At 36.6% G+C, this 13,799-nt stretch overlaps 1 long non-coding RNA gene across 3 annotated transcripts in view; it reads right to left on the bottom strand.

Annotated features, from left to right (window-relative positions):
* Positions 1–760: 760 nt before the first annotated feature.
* LOC106147087 overlaps positions 761–13,799 on the bottom strand; it is a 108,401-nt gene continuing 95,362 nt past the window's right edge. For 2 of the 3 annotated variants that reach the window (XR_001231824.1, XR_001231823.1), the window contains exon 3: positions 761–1,810. This is a non-coding gene — a long non-coding RNA (uncharacterized LOC106147087). The remainder of the gene's footprint in view (positions 1,811–13,799) is intronic. The other variant, XR_001231826.1, reaches the window with a different exon arrangement.

Raw genomic sequence — 13,799 nt, 5'->3', positions numbered from 1 at the left:
CCACTACCACAAAAAAAAGATGTATGGCAAAAATCTGAAATTGAATTTTCCACCAGCTTAGTAAAATATTGGCCAAGAGTTGTAATTAATTTGATTCACAGAAAAAAAATAACATCTTCTGGTGTAAGGTAAGCTGCTGGCTCCTGTGAGCTGGGTTCAGATTCATAGACTGGCATCAATCAGACCCCAGTACCAGAATCTTCTGAGAACACTTGAGCTTGTATCTCAAAATAGGCTCCTGTCATGAGCAAGGAGAGTGTAGATGGTGTGGTTAAACAGGAGGAAGTTGTACAGGGACCAGGGAAGCTCTAACAGGTTATAGAACTGAGGGATGAACTATGTCTTACCTTCTTCTGAGAATCCACACTCGTGCATATGGCAAATTGTTTAAAAGCATAGACATTCTTGGTTTCTTCACCTGTACTTATGGAGATTCAAAATATACATCATCATCAACAAATACTGTGGTTAAATACATTACAGAAACACATGTCAAACACAGATGATTCAAATCTCTGTTGGATAGAAATGAATAAATGTGGCAGGGTGATTAGAAATTTGATGACAATAAAAACTTGGGAGAGAATATGATTTCAAATTCGTACGCACCTTTTGAAATTACCTTTAAGAAAGACTATCTTTGTTCTTGGAAAATATTTTCAGACATAAATTTAATAATATAAATATAGATCGAGGAATCAGGAAGCACCCTCTACCCTTTTGCTTTTGGGAAAATTGATATTGTTTCCTTCTACTCAAATTTTGAGATAAATCAGATGAATTCTCTACATGGTCACTGCTGAGAATTGGATTGATCTCTGCAGATTTTTTTTTTGTTGCTTTGCAATAAGTGGATCTTTTCTCTTTCAGAATTGTAGAAGACTAACTGCAGAGATCTACAGGACAGAGCAGATTGCTGCACGATCAGTTCACTGCAGAAAAGACCATGGGAAGGAATGGAATAGGCTTGTGGCCTTTCTCTTTTTATGGTATTCAAGAATGGATAAACCAAACTTTGAGAAGATAGGACCAGACCACAAAGTGAGTGGTGGGACGAGGAATAAGGCAGACAGATTTCTCTGACAGGGCTGCCCACTTCCTCTCATTCTAGAAAGAGGCAGATTCTGGTTGAGTGAAGGAGGAGAGGTAGCCACAGACTTGAAGGGAAAGAAAATTCTTTTCCCTTTTCCAGCACTGTAAAATGTGGATCGTTTTGCAGATAGGTCAGGGCTGTTCCCTGCCATATGCAGGAAGGAAATGGCCCTTTTAAGGCCCCAGAACAGTCATGAGCCGGAGATCTCAGAGAAGCCTCATCTAAAGGTGCTATGAGTTTCTGTCTTATACACACTTCATTTCATTATACCCAAAGACCTGGTGATCGTTAATTCCAACTCAGTCTTTGCAGGGCTGTGAAGAGTCCAGAGAAGTGTTGGTTGAGTCCACAAAGGGGTTTGGTGTAGAACTGGTGATGTAGGGGTGGGTCCAAGGGCCGGTCCTTTCCAGGAATCACTGGCAGCAGCATGGGTTAAGCAGCAAGAAAGAACAAACGGGACTGGTTGCCTATGTGTGAGACATCATCAAAAATATGTGGAAGTTGCTTTGCAAGGACCAGTGTCCAAAATCACCCACCATGAGGATATTTAACAAAAATATGATGACTTAAGGCTTCATTTGCAGACTAGTGACAACTTACCACATGAACGACACCTCCAAGTGAGCGACTCCCATTCTGGACTTCCAATCCCATGCTGAGTGACTCTTTCAGTTTCCTGCTGTCTCCTCCCAGCCTGATATCTTCTGAATACCTCACCTAAGCAAGGATAAAGCAACTCTCTTCACGACCATGATGTCTTAAATAAATTTTAAATTTTGCTGGGTATGGTGGCACATTCCCATAACCCCAGCACTCTGGGAGGCCTGGGCAAAGTAGTCAGACTGTCTTGAAATGTTTTTGAAAAAGGGGCTGGAGATATCATTTACCCTCTATTCTTATACTTTCTATACATTTTGCTTATGATTTGAAGCCTTTTTGAGTTACAAACTCAAGTGTTCTCCGAGGATTCTTATGCTGGGGTCTGATGGGTGTGTCTGGCTATGAATCTGAACCCAACTCATGACAACCAACTAACTCAATAAATAAATTCAAAATCTTATCTCAAAGCAAATATTGAACTCTACTTGACAGACTGAATTGTTTTAGGCTGTATGTTTGATTTTTTATAATAAGATACTGGCAAAAAATTTTTACAAAGAAGATATAAAAAATATAAAGTTGTTCAATATGTGTATCTGAACTGTACAATACCTGAAGAAGTGTTCTCAGACAATGTCACAAATATCTCCTTGGATTCCTTTTTCTGTGTGCCAGTCTGTCTGCATGGGCCACCTCCATCTTGTTCTCTACTACAAGACAGTTATGTCCTTCGCATTTGTTCATAACAGAAATGACTACATAAACCCACAATATCATAAACTACAGCTTAGTTGCCACATCTTTTTTCTGCAGTAGTTTTATAAACTTATTAGAGGAAGACAATTTCTCTTATATTCTGCTACTCTTTATAGTATATGGTTTTTTCTAAAATAACTGCAACAAAGTTTTAGACCCATGTGCTCTCCCCAAACTTATTTCTATTTCTCTTTCCCTTGAACTTGAGGAAAGTTTGTGATTGATCACGGGAATATAGCAGACATGATGCTGTGTGATTCCCAAGCTAGGCTATTAGCTTCTTCCTGTTCATACTGTCTCTCTCTCTCTCCTCCCCTCCTTCCTTTTCTCAGCATGATCTCTTAGAACCCAGCCACCATGCTCTGAGGAAGCCCAAACCAGCCCATGAGAAGGCCACATAGAGAGGAACAAAAACTGAGACTCCCAGCCAACAGGCAGTATAAATTGCCGGTCACATAGAGGAACATGTTGCCAGATGATACTACCATCACAGAACAGAGGAAAACTATCCTCTTTATGCCCTGTTTGAATCTATAATTCTCATAAGCATGAGTATAACAAAGCATTGTTTTATACCACTACATTTTACATTGTAAGATAAGTTGATACTCGAGCATAGTAACTGGAATACTGGCATATCAAAGATGCAGATGTCAACCAAATCCTTGTTCCTTCTCTTCATGTAATTTGCCTTCTCATATTTTTGAAATTCCTTTGTAGTTGCACACACTATGGGAGCTTTAGGCAGACTGAGTTTACAACCAACTGGGAGATGGTATTAGGAGGGAGATATATACAACTGAAAATATCAGCTTTGTGACTGATCATATTGATTGGTGAACATGGCTTCAGAACAGTGGCCAAATAAGTGTGCTAATGTCTCACTCCTGAACTGGTCCGGCTGGATAACTGTAGGTCTGTGGCCCCCCACTTCCCCTCACATAACTCTCCCTGGGCACAAGTGCCTTGCTACAAGGCAGAAGACTTCACTAGTCTAACACAGAGAGGGGAGTTTAAAAACTGAGGGGGAAGATGGTGACACCCAATGTGGGTGTCACCAACCAATAAGCTTGTGCCTTGGACCAAACAGAAAAGGCAAAAAAACCAGAAAGGGGAAAAAAAAAATTTCCTTTTTTGGAGGTGCTCTGGTCTTAGATAACATTGCCTTTGGCCCTTGGTCTTTAGTTTCTTCACCCTCCCAACACAGATACTTCCATCTGACACAGACTCATACTGGTCTCCACAGTGAGTTTCAGCCCTCAGACTTCGACTGTTACTAAATGCTCAGGCTCACCCTTGCTCAGAGGACCATTTTGGATATTTTGACTTCTGATCCTGAAGACAGCCATTGTGACTCTTCTGCTTCTGACCTTGTAAGCCTAAATAAAGCCCTTGCATAACTAAACATATTTTTATATTTATTCTGTTCCCGGAGAGGGTCTAATACAGGTGAGTGTTGTGGTTGCTAATAGTGGCTGGTTAGGACTATTTCCTTATATGATTTAAAGATAAAATTGAGAAAACAAAACACCCACCCAGACTGGAGTACCCTTTCCATTTTTGCTCTTTCTGTACCACGCTGACTCCTCGGAACTGCTTCTCCAGAACTTCCCTCAAGAAGAAAAGGAGAACTGACTCTGGAAGACAACCTGGCCACAGGCATACAAAGCCATGATAGTGGGAGCAGGCAATTGCTCTCTCTACACCTACCCCCACCGCAGAGATGTGTCTGATAAACTATCAACTTCAAGTTGTGATGAGGACAGAGGTAATAGGCTCTGTCTAGAGCACATAGAGCATTTAAAATGTACAGCTCCACTCTGAAAAGCATCACATCAGAATAGTATAAGATAATCCCTCTAAGCTCTTTGTTTGACAACAATGTGCTACTCTTCTAACAGGAGGGCTATTGAATTGGGCAGTAGCAATCAACAAATAAGCAAGACATTCTTTCAGGTTGACAGAGATGGTCATGTTCATGGTAACCTGTTAATTAGAAAGGGTGAGGTACCTGCTCCTCAGCAGGAGTAGACAATGTTCTTTTGACCAGAGGAATTGAATATTGAAGAGATTAATGATTTACCTTAACTGAAAAATCAGGAGTGACCCTTTCCATTTATGTCTATAAATAAAGAAAATGTAAGACAAAGAATTCCTGCTGTCTCTGGAGACATTGAAAGACACTAATGTTATCTACCCCAGAGATTCTCAGTAGAGCAGCAGCGGCGGCAGCATCTCCTAGGAATTACTTTTTTCCCCACTTATTGAACACTTTCTGTACAGAACAGAGCTTGACATTCATGAAACTTTTCCTGACCCTGGTCCAACTTGCTTGCATAGCTGGTCAAATCTCCTGGCCATTCGGACGTATATCATCATAAGCAGCCCTATGTGGGTGGTTCAGACTGTCATCTATAGGTATAGCCCATGTATATATATATGAAACCTGCTGATACATAACCAGACTTTATCTACTCTACAAATGACATTTGCCTAAGTGACAGAGACCCAACTAAGCTCTATGGTTAAGCAAGTTTCAGTCAGAGGGTCCGCTGGTTCGTAGCAACTGTGTGTGACTGCCTGTTAGGTGTGAAGAACTTACTAAGCATATTGTGTGCATTATTTGAGTCAACACTACCCTGTGTGGTAGAATAATAAACAACTGAGGCTCGTGGATTTACAGGACTTGGCTGAAGGTCACAGGTATGACTGGAGGTGTCAAGATTCCCATGAAACCCTTCAGGGAAAGTCCAAGGATCCGTGTGCAATACAGCTAAGTGTGTTGTCTCCCTTGTAGCCATACAGAGAGTGCAGTGGTTCAGCCTCACTGAGTCAACTTGGTTGGCTTGGAGCTGCCTGATGATTAGAAAAAGACATTTTTTTTAAAGAGAAGAAAAAATAATATGGAATTTCAAAATAACATGATAGGAAATTAACAATGGTTATTATACTGCATATTGTTATTTTTAAAGTACTTCCTCAGATTACCAGACATAGCCATGCAAGATTGATCAAACAATATAAACATTAACTGTTCCTTTCAATGAGCTAATAGAAATTAGTAGTACAATTGTCTTTATATATATATATATATATATATATTCCTTCATTCTTTTCTCCTTTTCCCCATCCCACTTATTCTTTCCTTTTGAGAAGTTTCTTTCCCTTTCACAATATCTATTGTACCTTTTGAATCTTATTCACTGTGTCAGTTTCTTACTCTAGGGAGACAATACAATGTTTACACACCTGAGCCTGATTTATTTCACTTATGAGTATGATCCATGTACATAAAAAGCCTCAAGTTTGTATTGATTTATATTTGAGTAGTAATTCATGGTATAAAGATACCACATCTCTTTTATCCATACCTCAGTTTATGGGCATTTGACTTGTTTCCAAGATTTAGTTATGATAAATTATGGTGCTATAAGCATGGGTGCACATATATTGCTGTCATATGATGTTTTGAATTTTTCTAGGAAAATACTCAGAAGGGGAATAGCTGGGTTGAATGGGACCTCTAATCCCATTTACTGAGGAATTTCCAGACTGATTTCCACAGTGGTTGTACCAGTTTACACTGCCACAAACAGTGGAGATGTGTTCCTTTTTCCACATAGCCCTCCAAAATTTGCTATTGGCTGATTTTTTAATGATAGACTCTCTTTCTGGGGTGAGGTGGAATTTCAGTGTTCTTTTCATTTGCAATTCTCAGATGAACAATGATGTTGAACATTTTTTCATATATGTATTTTCCATTTGTATTTCTTCATCTGAGAAGAGTGTATTCCTCGTAGATGCCCATTTTTGGTCTAGGTCTTTGAATTTGGGGGTTGGATTTTCTTTTTCAATTCTTTATATGTTCTAACTGGAATTCCTTTTTCTGGGGGACAGTTGGCTAATTTTTTTCTCAATTCCTGAGTTTTCTTTTCATTCTGTTGGTGATCTCTTTTGATGTGCAAAAACTTTTTAATAACATGAGATCCCAGTTGATTCTTTCAAGTATTTCCCATGCAGTTTGGTTTTTGTTAATGACTTATTTGCTCACCCCTGTGTCTTCAAGATGTCTACCTATCTTCTCTTCCAGTAGATTTAGTGTTTCTGTTTTAATATTTAGACCTTTGATCCATTTTCATTTTAGTTTAGTGCATGGTGCTAGACATGGGTCTACTTTTAGTCTTCAGCATGAGGAAAGCCAGTTTTTCTAGCACCATTTATTAAATAGGTTAACTTTCTTCCAGTGAACATATTTGGTCCCTTTGTCAAAGATAAGGTGGCTGAGTGTGTTTGTAGTTGTGTCTGCATTTTCAAATCTATTCCACTGATCCTCATGTCTGTTATTTTGCCAGTACTATGCTGATTTTACCACAATAGCTTTGTAGCATGATTTCAAATCAGAGATTGTGGTGCATCCTAGCTTTCCTTTGTTGCCCAGGATTGCTTTTGCTATCCTAGGTTCTCTTCTGGTTCCAGAAGAATTTTAGGAATGTTTTCTCTAGATTTGTGAGGTATACCAGTGGTATTTTAATTCAGATTGCATTAAATTTGTGTAACAATTTTGGGAGTATGGCCATTTTCATAATGTTGGTTCTTTCTATCCTTGAGCAAGGGATATGTTTCCATTTTCTGAAATCCTCTTTGACCTTTTTTTTCAGAGTACTGTAATTTTCAATATATAGATCTTTTACTTCCTTTATTAGATTGATTCCTAAGTATTTCATTATTTTTGGATGCTATTGTAAAGAGTATAGTTTCACTAATTTCTCTCTCAGGGAGTTTGTTGTTTGTGTACAGGAATGTTATTAATTTTGGAGTGCTAAGTTTATGTCCCACTACACCACTCAATTTGGTTATTTAACCTACAAGTCTTTTGGTGGAGTTTTTGGGGTCTTCTATGTAGAGTATCATGTCATCTGCGAACAATGATAATTTCACTTTTTCCTTTCCTATCCTTATTCTTTTTATTTCTTTCTCTTCTCTAATTGCTCTGGCTAATGTCTCCAGAATTATATTTAATAGTTGCCTTTTCTTGATTTTAGAGTGAAAGCTTTCAGGTCTTGTCCATTTAGTATGATGTTGGGTGTTGGTGTGTCATAGATGGCTTTTATCAGATTGATGTAGAAACCATTCATTCCAATTTTCTGTAGTGTTTTTATCATGAATAAGTGTTGGACTTTATCAAAAGTTTTCTGCATCTATTGAGATGATCATATGATTTTTGTCTTTGGCACTATTGATATGGTGTATTACATTAATTGATTTGTGTATATTGAACCATCCCTGCACTGCTGGGATGAATCCCTCTTGGTCATGGTGTATAATCTTCTCAAAGATGTGCTGCAATCTGTTTGCTCATATTTTATTGAGGATTTTTGCATATATGTTTATTAGGGGTTAGTGGACTGTAATTCTCTTTTATGGTTGGGTCTTTCTCTGGTTTTGCTATCAAAGTAATATTTGTGTCCAGGAATGAGTTAGAGAGAATTTCTTCCCTTTCAATTTCATTACAGAATTTGAGGGGTATTGGCATTAAATCTTCTCTAAAGTTCTTGTACAATTCAGCTGTGAATCTATCAGAATCTGAACTTTTCTTTGTTGGTAAGTTTTTAACTATGTTTTCAGTGTCATTGACTGACATTTAATTATTCAGAATTTTTATATCTTTTTGATTCATCTTTGGTAATTCATACATTTCTAGGAATCTGTCTATTTCTTTTGTATTTTCCACCCTATACAAGTAAGGTTTTTTGAAGTAGATATTGATAATCTTCTGAATTTCCACAGGATCTGTAGTGATTTCACCTTTGTCATTCCTTATTGTATGAATTTGAGTTTTTTCTTTCCTTTTTTGATAAGGTTGCTAGAGTTTATCAATTTTATTTATTGTTTCAAAGAACCAACTCATCATTTCAATAATTTTTTTATAATATATTCTCAGTCTCCATTGTGTTAATTTCTTCTCTGATTTTTTATAAATTCCTCCCAAAGAAGGGCTCCCAAAGAGTAATGACTTACTCTTCTTTTTCTAGAAGCTTGAGGTGCAGCATTAGGTTATTTGTTTGTGCTCATTATGTTTTCCTGGTATGAGAATTCTCCAATATAAATTTCCCTCTGAGAACAGCTTGCACTGTGTCCCACAGGTTCTGGTGAGTTGTACTTGCATTTTTGTTTGAGTGTAGATATTGTTTAATTTCTTCTTGATTTTTTGTGTGACTGGTTGTTCAGGAGGGTGTTACTTAATTTCCATGTATTTATGGGATTTTTTATTTTCTTTTGTCAATAATTTCATTGCACTATGGTCAGATAGTATGCATGGGATAATTTCAATTCCTTTGCATTAATTTAAGCATGTCCTATGTGTTTGTATATGGTCTATTTTGGAAAACATCCTGTGTGCAGCTGAGAAGAATGCATATCCTGATGTTGTTGGGTGGAACACTCTGTAAAGATCTACTAAGTCCACTTGTTTACAAGTTTGTTGCAGTTGTGTTATTTCTTTGCTGATTTTGTGTCAAGTTGATCTATTTCTTTGTTACAAGGGGATGTTAAGGTCCCTCACTGCAATTGTGCTATTGCTTATTTGATTTTTCCTGTCTAGTAATATTTGTCTTATACAGTCGGGTGCTCTTGTATTTGGTGCATATATATTTATGATTCTTATCTCTTTCTCTTTCAGCTTTTCTCTAACAAGTATGTATTGTACTTCTTTATCTCTTTTGATCCTTCTTGGTTTGAAGTTTACAATGTCTGCAAAAACAGAATAACTACCCATGCTTTTTTCTGGGTCCCTGTGGCAGGGAGTATTGTTTTCTGCCCTTTGACTTTCAGTTTATGAATTTCCTTTTGAATTAAATTAGTTTAGTTTAAACAGCATATTGTTGGATTTTGTTTCTTGATACGCTCTACAAGTGTGATTCTTTCCATTGGTGGATTGAAACCCTTTACATTAGTGGTTGTAACTGATGTGAATTGCCTTATCTTTGTCATGTTATTTTCTTGCAGTTGGTTCACTACTCTTCCCTTCTGTTTACTTGCTTGCCCTGCTTGGTAGTTTCTTTGTACTGTTGTTCTTGGAACTGTGGTCATTATTTTCTCTTTCTAGACTATCTTTCATTACTCTTTGTAGATTTTCTCTGGTTTGGTGGTCATTTATTTCTTCAGTTGTTTTTTTATTATGGAAGTATCTATTTTCTCCATTAATTTTGAAAGATAGTTTTGCAGGGTACATCAATTTGAGTTGGAAGTTGTTTCCTTTCAGGACTTGAAATACTTCAGTCCAAGCTCTTCTTCACTTGATGCTCTGTGTTAAAAAGTCTACTGTGACTCTGATGCAATTTCCTTTATAGGTGATCTGTTTCTTTTTGCTAACATCTTTTAATATTCTATTCTCATGTTAAATTTCTTGATTCTTGATTATTACATGCCTGGAATAGATTTATTTTGATTAAGGCTAATTGGATTTCTATATGACTTACTTAACTGTATGTGAATTTCTTTCCCATTTTTGGGAAAGTTTCTGCTATTACTTCTGCAAATAGTTTTTATGACATTTGTGTTGACAACTGCCTTTTTGTTGGCACCTATTATTCCTATACTGTTTTTCTTTGCATCATCTTGCAACTTTTTAATTGTTACTTCATGGTTCCTTGTTATTTTTAAGAGATCTTTCATTTCATGATCACTAGCAATAACCCTGTCTTCAAGGCCTAAAATTCTATCTTCAGTTTCATTCAAGCAACTTTGCCAGCTTTCAATGGAATTTTTAACTTCTTTTATATCTCTCTGAATCTGTTTTATGCATTCTAATTATTTTCCATATTGTTTATTCAAGGTTTCCATCATTTTCTTATGTTCCTCTATTTTTTATCTGTGTCTCCTTTAGATATGCTGAACAATTGTTTCATTATGGTTGTCACTTCTTTTTTTACCTGAGAAATTTCTTCTCATCTGATTACCTCTATGGCCTCATGCAGTTGTTTCTTTACTTCAGTTGCTATCATTTCAGAAATTTCAGGTATATGACTTCCAGTGTCTTCCATGTGAATATCTCCTGGACTTGTCCTGGGTGGGCTGGAGGTCTGAGATTGCATTATACTCCTTCCTCTTGACATTTTCTATTTTAAAAACATTTTATCTTGTTTTCTGTGATGATCCTTGCAAGTTTCTGTCATACGCAGCTACATGACTAGTATCAAGTTCGCTCTAGGAAAAGTGTGCTCTTCAGGTATGTCTTCTGTGTGTAGGAGATTCTTGGTTTGTGTCTGTCTCAAGATCCTACTTTCCCAATTAATCGAGAGTGGAATGTTGGCTTCTGCTTGGCTCAGTCCCCAGCCTTTTCATATAGGGCTGTAGTGAGGTTATTATTCTAGAGATTCTCAATATTGTTACACAGATGAGAACAACTTATTACACAGATGTGACATCCTAACTACAGTAATACAATTAGCAATAATGATAGCATCAAGCACAATTTAGACATTGACAAAGTGTGATAACTATTGATTTTGTACTTTAACACATTGGAGCAAAGTCTATAGTTATATGACAGAACCAATCATAAATTAGGAGTTTGTATGCAAAGTGTTTCCCCTTGTTAGAGTGAATTTACCCTAGGTTCCTCCAGATGAGTCAGTTGCTGTGTCTTGGGTGCTTCCCATGCTTGCTGCCCATCCCATGATGTATGAGATGGGCCAAACATCTGGGTTCTTCAAGAAGTAGGCTCCCATGGTAGTGGACAGTTGATGGGTGTGGTCTCTCCTCTCCTGTTTGGCTCATGGAGACTCATCAAGGCTCCTGTGTTGGTGGAGGAATGATGAGTGGGGTCATTTTCCTCCCTTGAAGCTTGACCAAGGCTCCAGCAATAGTACAGAGGTGGTGAGTTGGTTCTCTCTCCTCTCTCATGGCTCAGCACAGCTCACCAGGGCTCCCTTGATCATTTTTTTCTTCTATTTATTTTTTACAGTATTTTTATTTTATCTTAAAGAGAAAAAATTAAAATAAAACAGAATTCCAAAACAGGCTAATAGGAGAGTAACAATAATTAATTCATTGTGTATTGCTTTCTTCATAGTCATTTCGCAGAGTACAAGATATAGGCATGAAATATCATCCAAACAATATTAACTCAAACCTTTCCTTTAAATGAACTAAGAGAAACTAGCTGTATAACTATCTTTACTGTCTTGTATATGTATCTTTTTTTTTCTTTTAGAAGAATACTGTGTGGCAATGATGCTAACATGCTAAAGTGATGAATAGTAAAATAAAAGAGAGATTTTTTTTTTTATCTCTTAGATATGTTTTACTGGCATTGGCTTCAAAGGGCAAGAGCAGTTGCTGACCTTTGGTGAATGGTTCTTCTGGACTATGTGCTTGAATTTCCCATAAAATGTCCCAAGGTCTTCCAGAAAGTGAGAGGCTTAGAGATGGAAAAATCAAAGGCAATAGAGAGAAAAGGGAAATCATGGGATGCCATCTGAGGAAGATTTTGTACAGATTATAAAGAACAGCTCACTAAAGTAAAATTTTTCCTTAAACAGCATCCTTACTTATTAAGCACTGTATTTTCTGACTAAGACTGTATTTTCTCTTGTCATGTCCTGTACCTGCAGACCTTTCCAGAGTTTGCAGGACATGAGGCAAAAATAAGGAACAAAGACTAAAATCAAGAAACTGTCTGTATTACTCGGTAATGCAAAAACAAAGAAAATTTAAGGATGAAATTGACAAAAATAATTTAATGAAATAAATCTTTAGTAGACATTACTATGCACTTTATATAATATGCAGTTTTTATGGGATTCATTGTAATAAAACACAAAACATTTTTTTCCTAAACAAATGGAGTCCAATTTCTAGACTCATTAGGGGTAAAATATAATTACCTAAAAATAAATCATTTTAGATAAGCATGAGCAGATTCTGTCACATAGTTGTTGATAGACACTGAAATCTAAATATACATAGGAAATGCTTTATTAGAGTGGGTAAATATGAGATGATATGGAATTTCACATATAGTAAAAGGTATGTATTTTGTAAGAAATGACTTTGAGACTTAAGTGCTCACAGATAGAATTATTTCCTATGCTTTGCCTTTTGATATTGGTTATTTTCATCTTGAATTTCTGTCTAATGAGTTTTAATCTGCTCTCCTTTCTAATGTTTGCTTTCTTTAAGGTTTTCCTGTCTGCTTTCATTATTATACTGTTTCATTTCAATCTTATCCACTAGACCATCTCTCTAATGTTTCATGCCTACTTTATAGTTTTTCTCTGTTCTTAATAATGGTTTAGTCATTTTCTAGTAAATTGTAGCATTTGAATATTTGATTAAATAGTACCATAAAAAATATAGTTTTTATAAACTGTTTAATATACTGAATTTTGACATTGGTGATAACAGTTCAGTATTATGTGCTTTACAAACACAAAGTTTAAGTTATAAAATATTAAGAAAGTGATCATGAAATGCTTTAATTCTTATACATATTATTTTTTTTGTTTTCAGACATTATCTTGCTACCTACTACTTCTAAGAAACGTTTCTCACCTTACAATCATAATTTACACATTATTGATGGTACATACATTTATATTGGATAAAATGTTCAGACAAAACCAATCCCAGGTCTTCCTTGGAGAGAAATAGTTAATATTGCATTTATTTCGTCTTTCCTTTTTAATAGATAAGGGAGAAAGCAGAATGAAAAATTTGGTAAAGAAGAAAGGAAGAATATCTTATTTATTATAAGAGTATGATAGGCAGGCGGAGTGGCACACATCTGTAATCAGAGTAGTCTGGGAGGCTGAGGCAGAAGAATCAAAAGTTCCAAATTGCTCAGAACTACATAGTGATATCCTGTCTCAAAAAACAACAATAGCACAAGCAAGGTAAAGCCTAGTGAGATAAGGTGCTGCCCTCAGAAGGGATTAAGGAAGTTTTTGTGTGGGACTCCAAGTTAGTTCTTGCCAGAGTGAGTCATTTTAGTTTTTTTGTTTTGTTTTATTTTCAGACAGTATCTTGCTATATTGCCCAGGAAAGTCTTGAGCTCTCTATGTGGCTGATTCTGGCCTTCAACTCTCAATCCTTCCACCTCAGCCTCTGGAGTTCTGGGATAACAGGCAGGCACCACCATGCCTGGCTAAAACCAAGTTTTTAATGAAGCTTGAGCATGACCCCTGAATGGTACTGTGGCTTCCTATCTATCTATCTGATCATTCCTGCTTGCATGCATCCTGATATTGTGACACCATCTGTTCCAAGGCTTCCACAGAGGTGAGCTGATGAAAGCACTACGCTATTGAATCTTTATAACGTTATAGAGTCTCTGGCATTATGTTTTGTG

Source organism: Chinchilla lanigera, unplaced genomic scaffold (genome assembly GCF_000276665.1).
Source record: "Chinchilla lanigera isolate Chin_1 unplaced genomic scaffold, ChiLan1.0 scaffold00007, whole genome shotgun sequence".
In the NCBI taxonomy this organism is placed as follows: Eukaryota; Metazoa; Chordata; class Mammalia; order Rodentia; family Chinchillidae; genus Chinchilla; species Chinchilla lanigera.
Note: the sequence above shows the minus strand (reverse complement) of the source record. Positions and strands in the feature narration are given on the sequence as shown.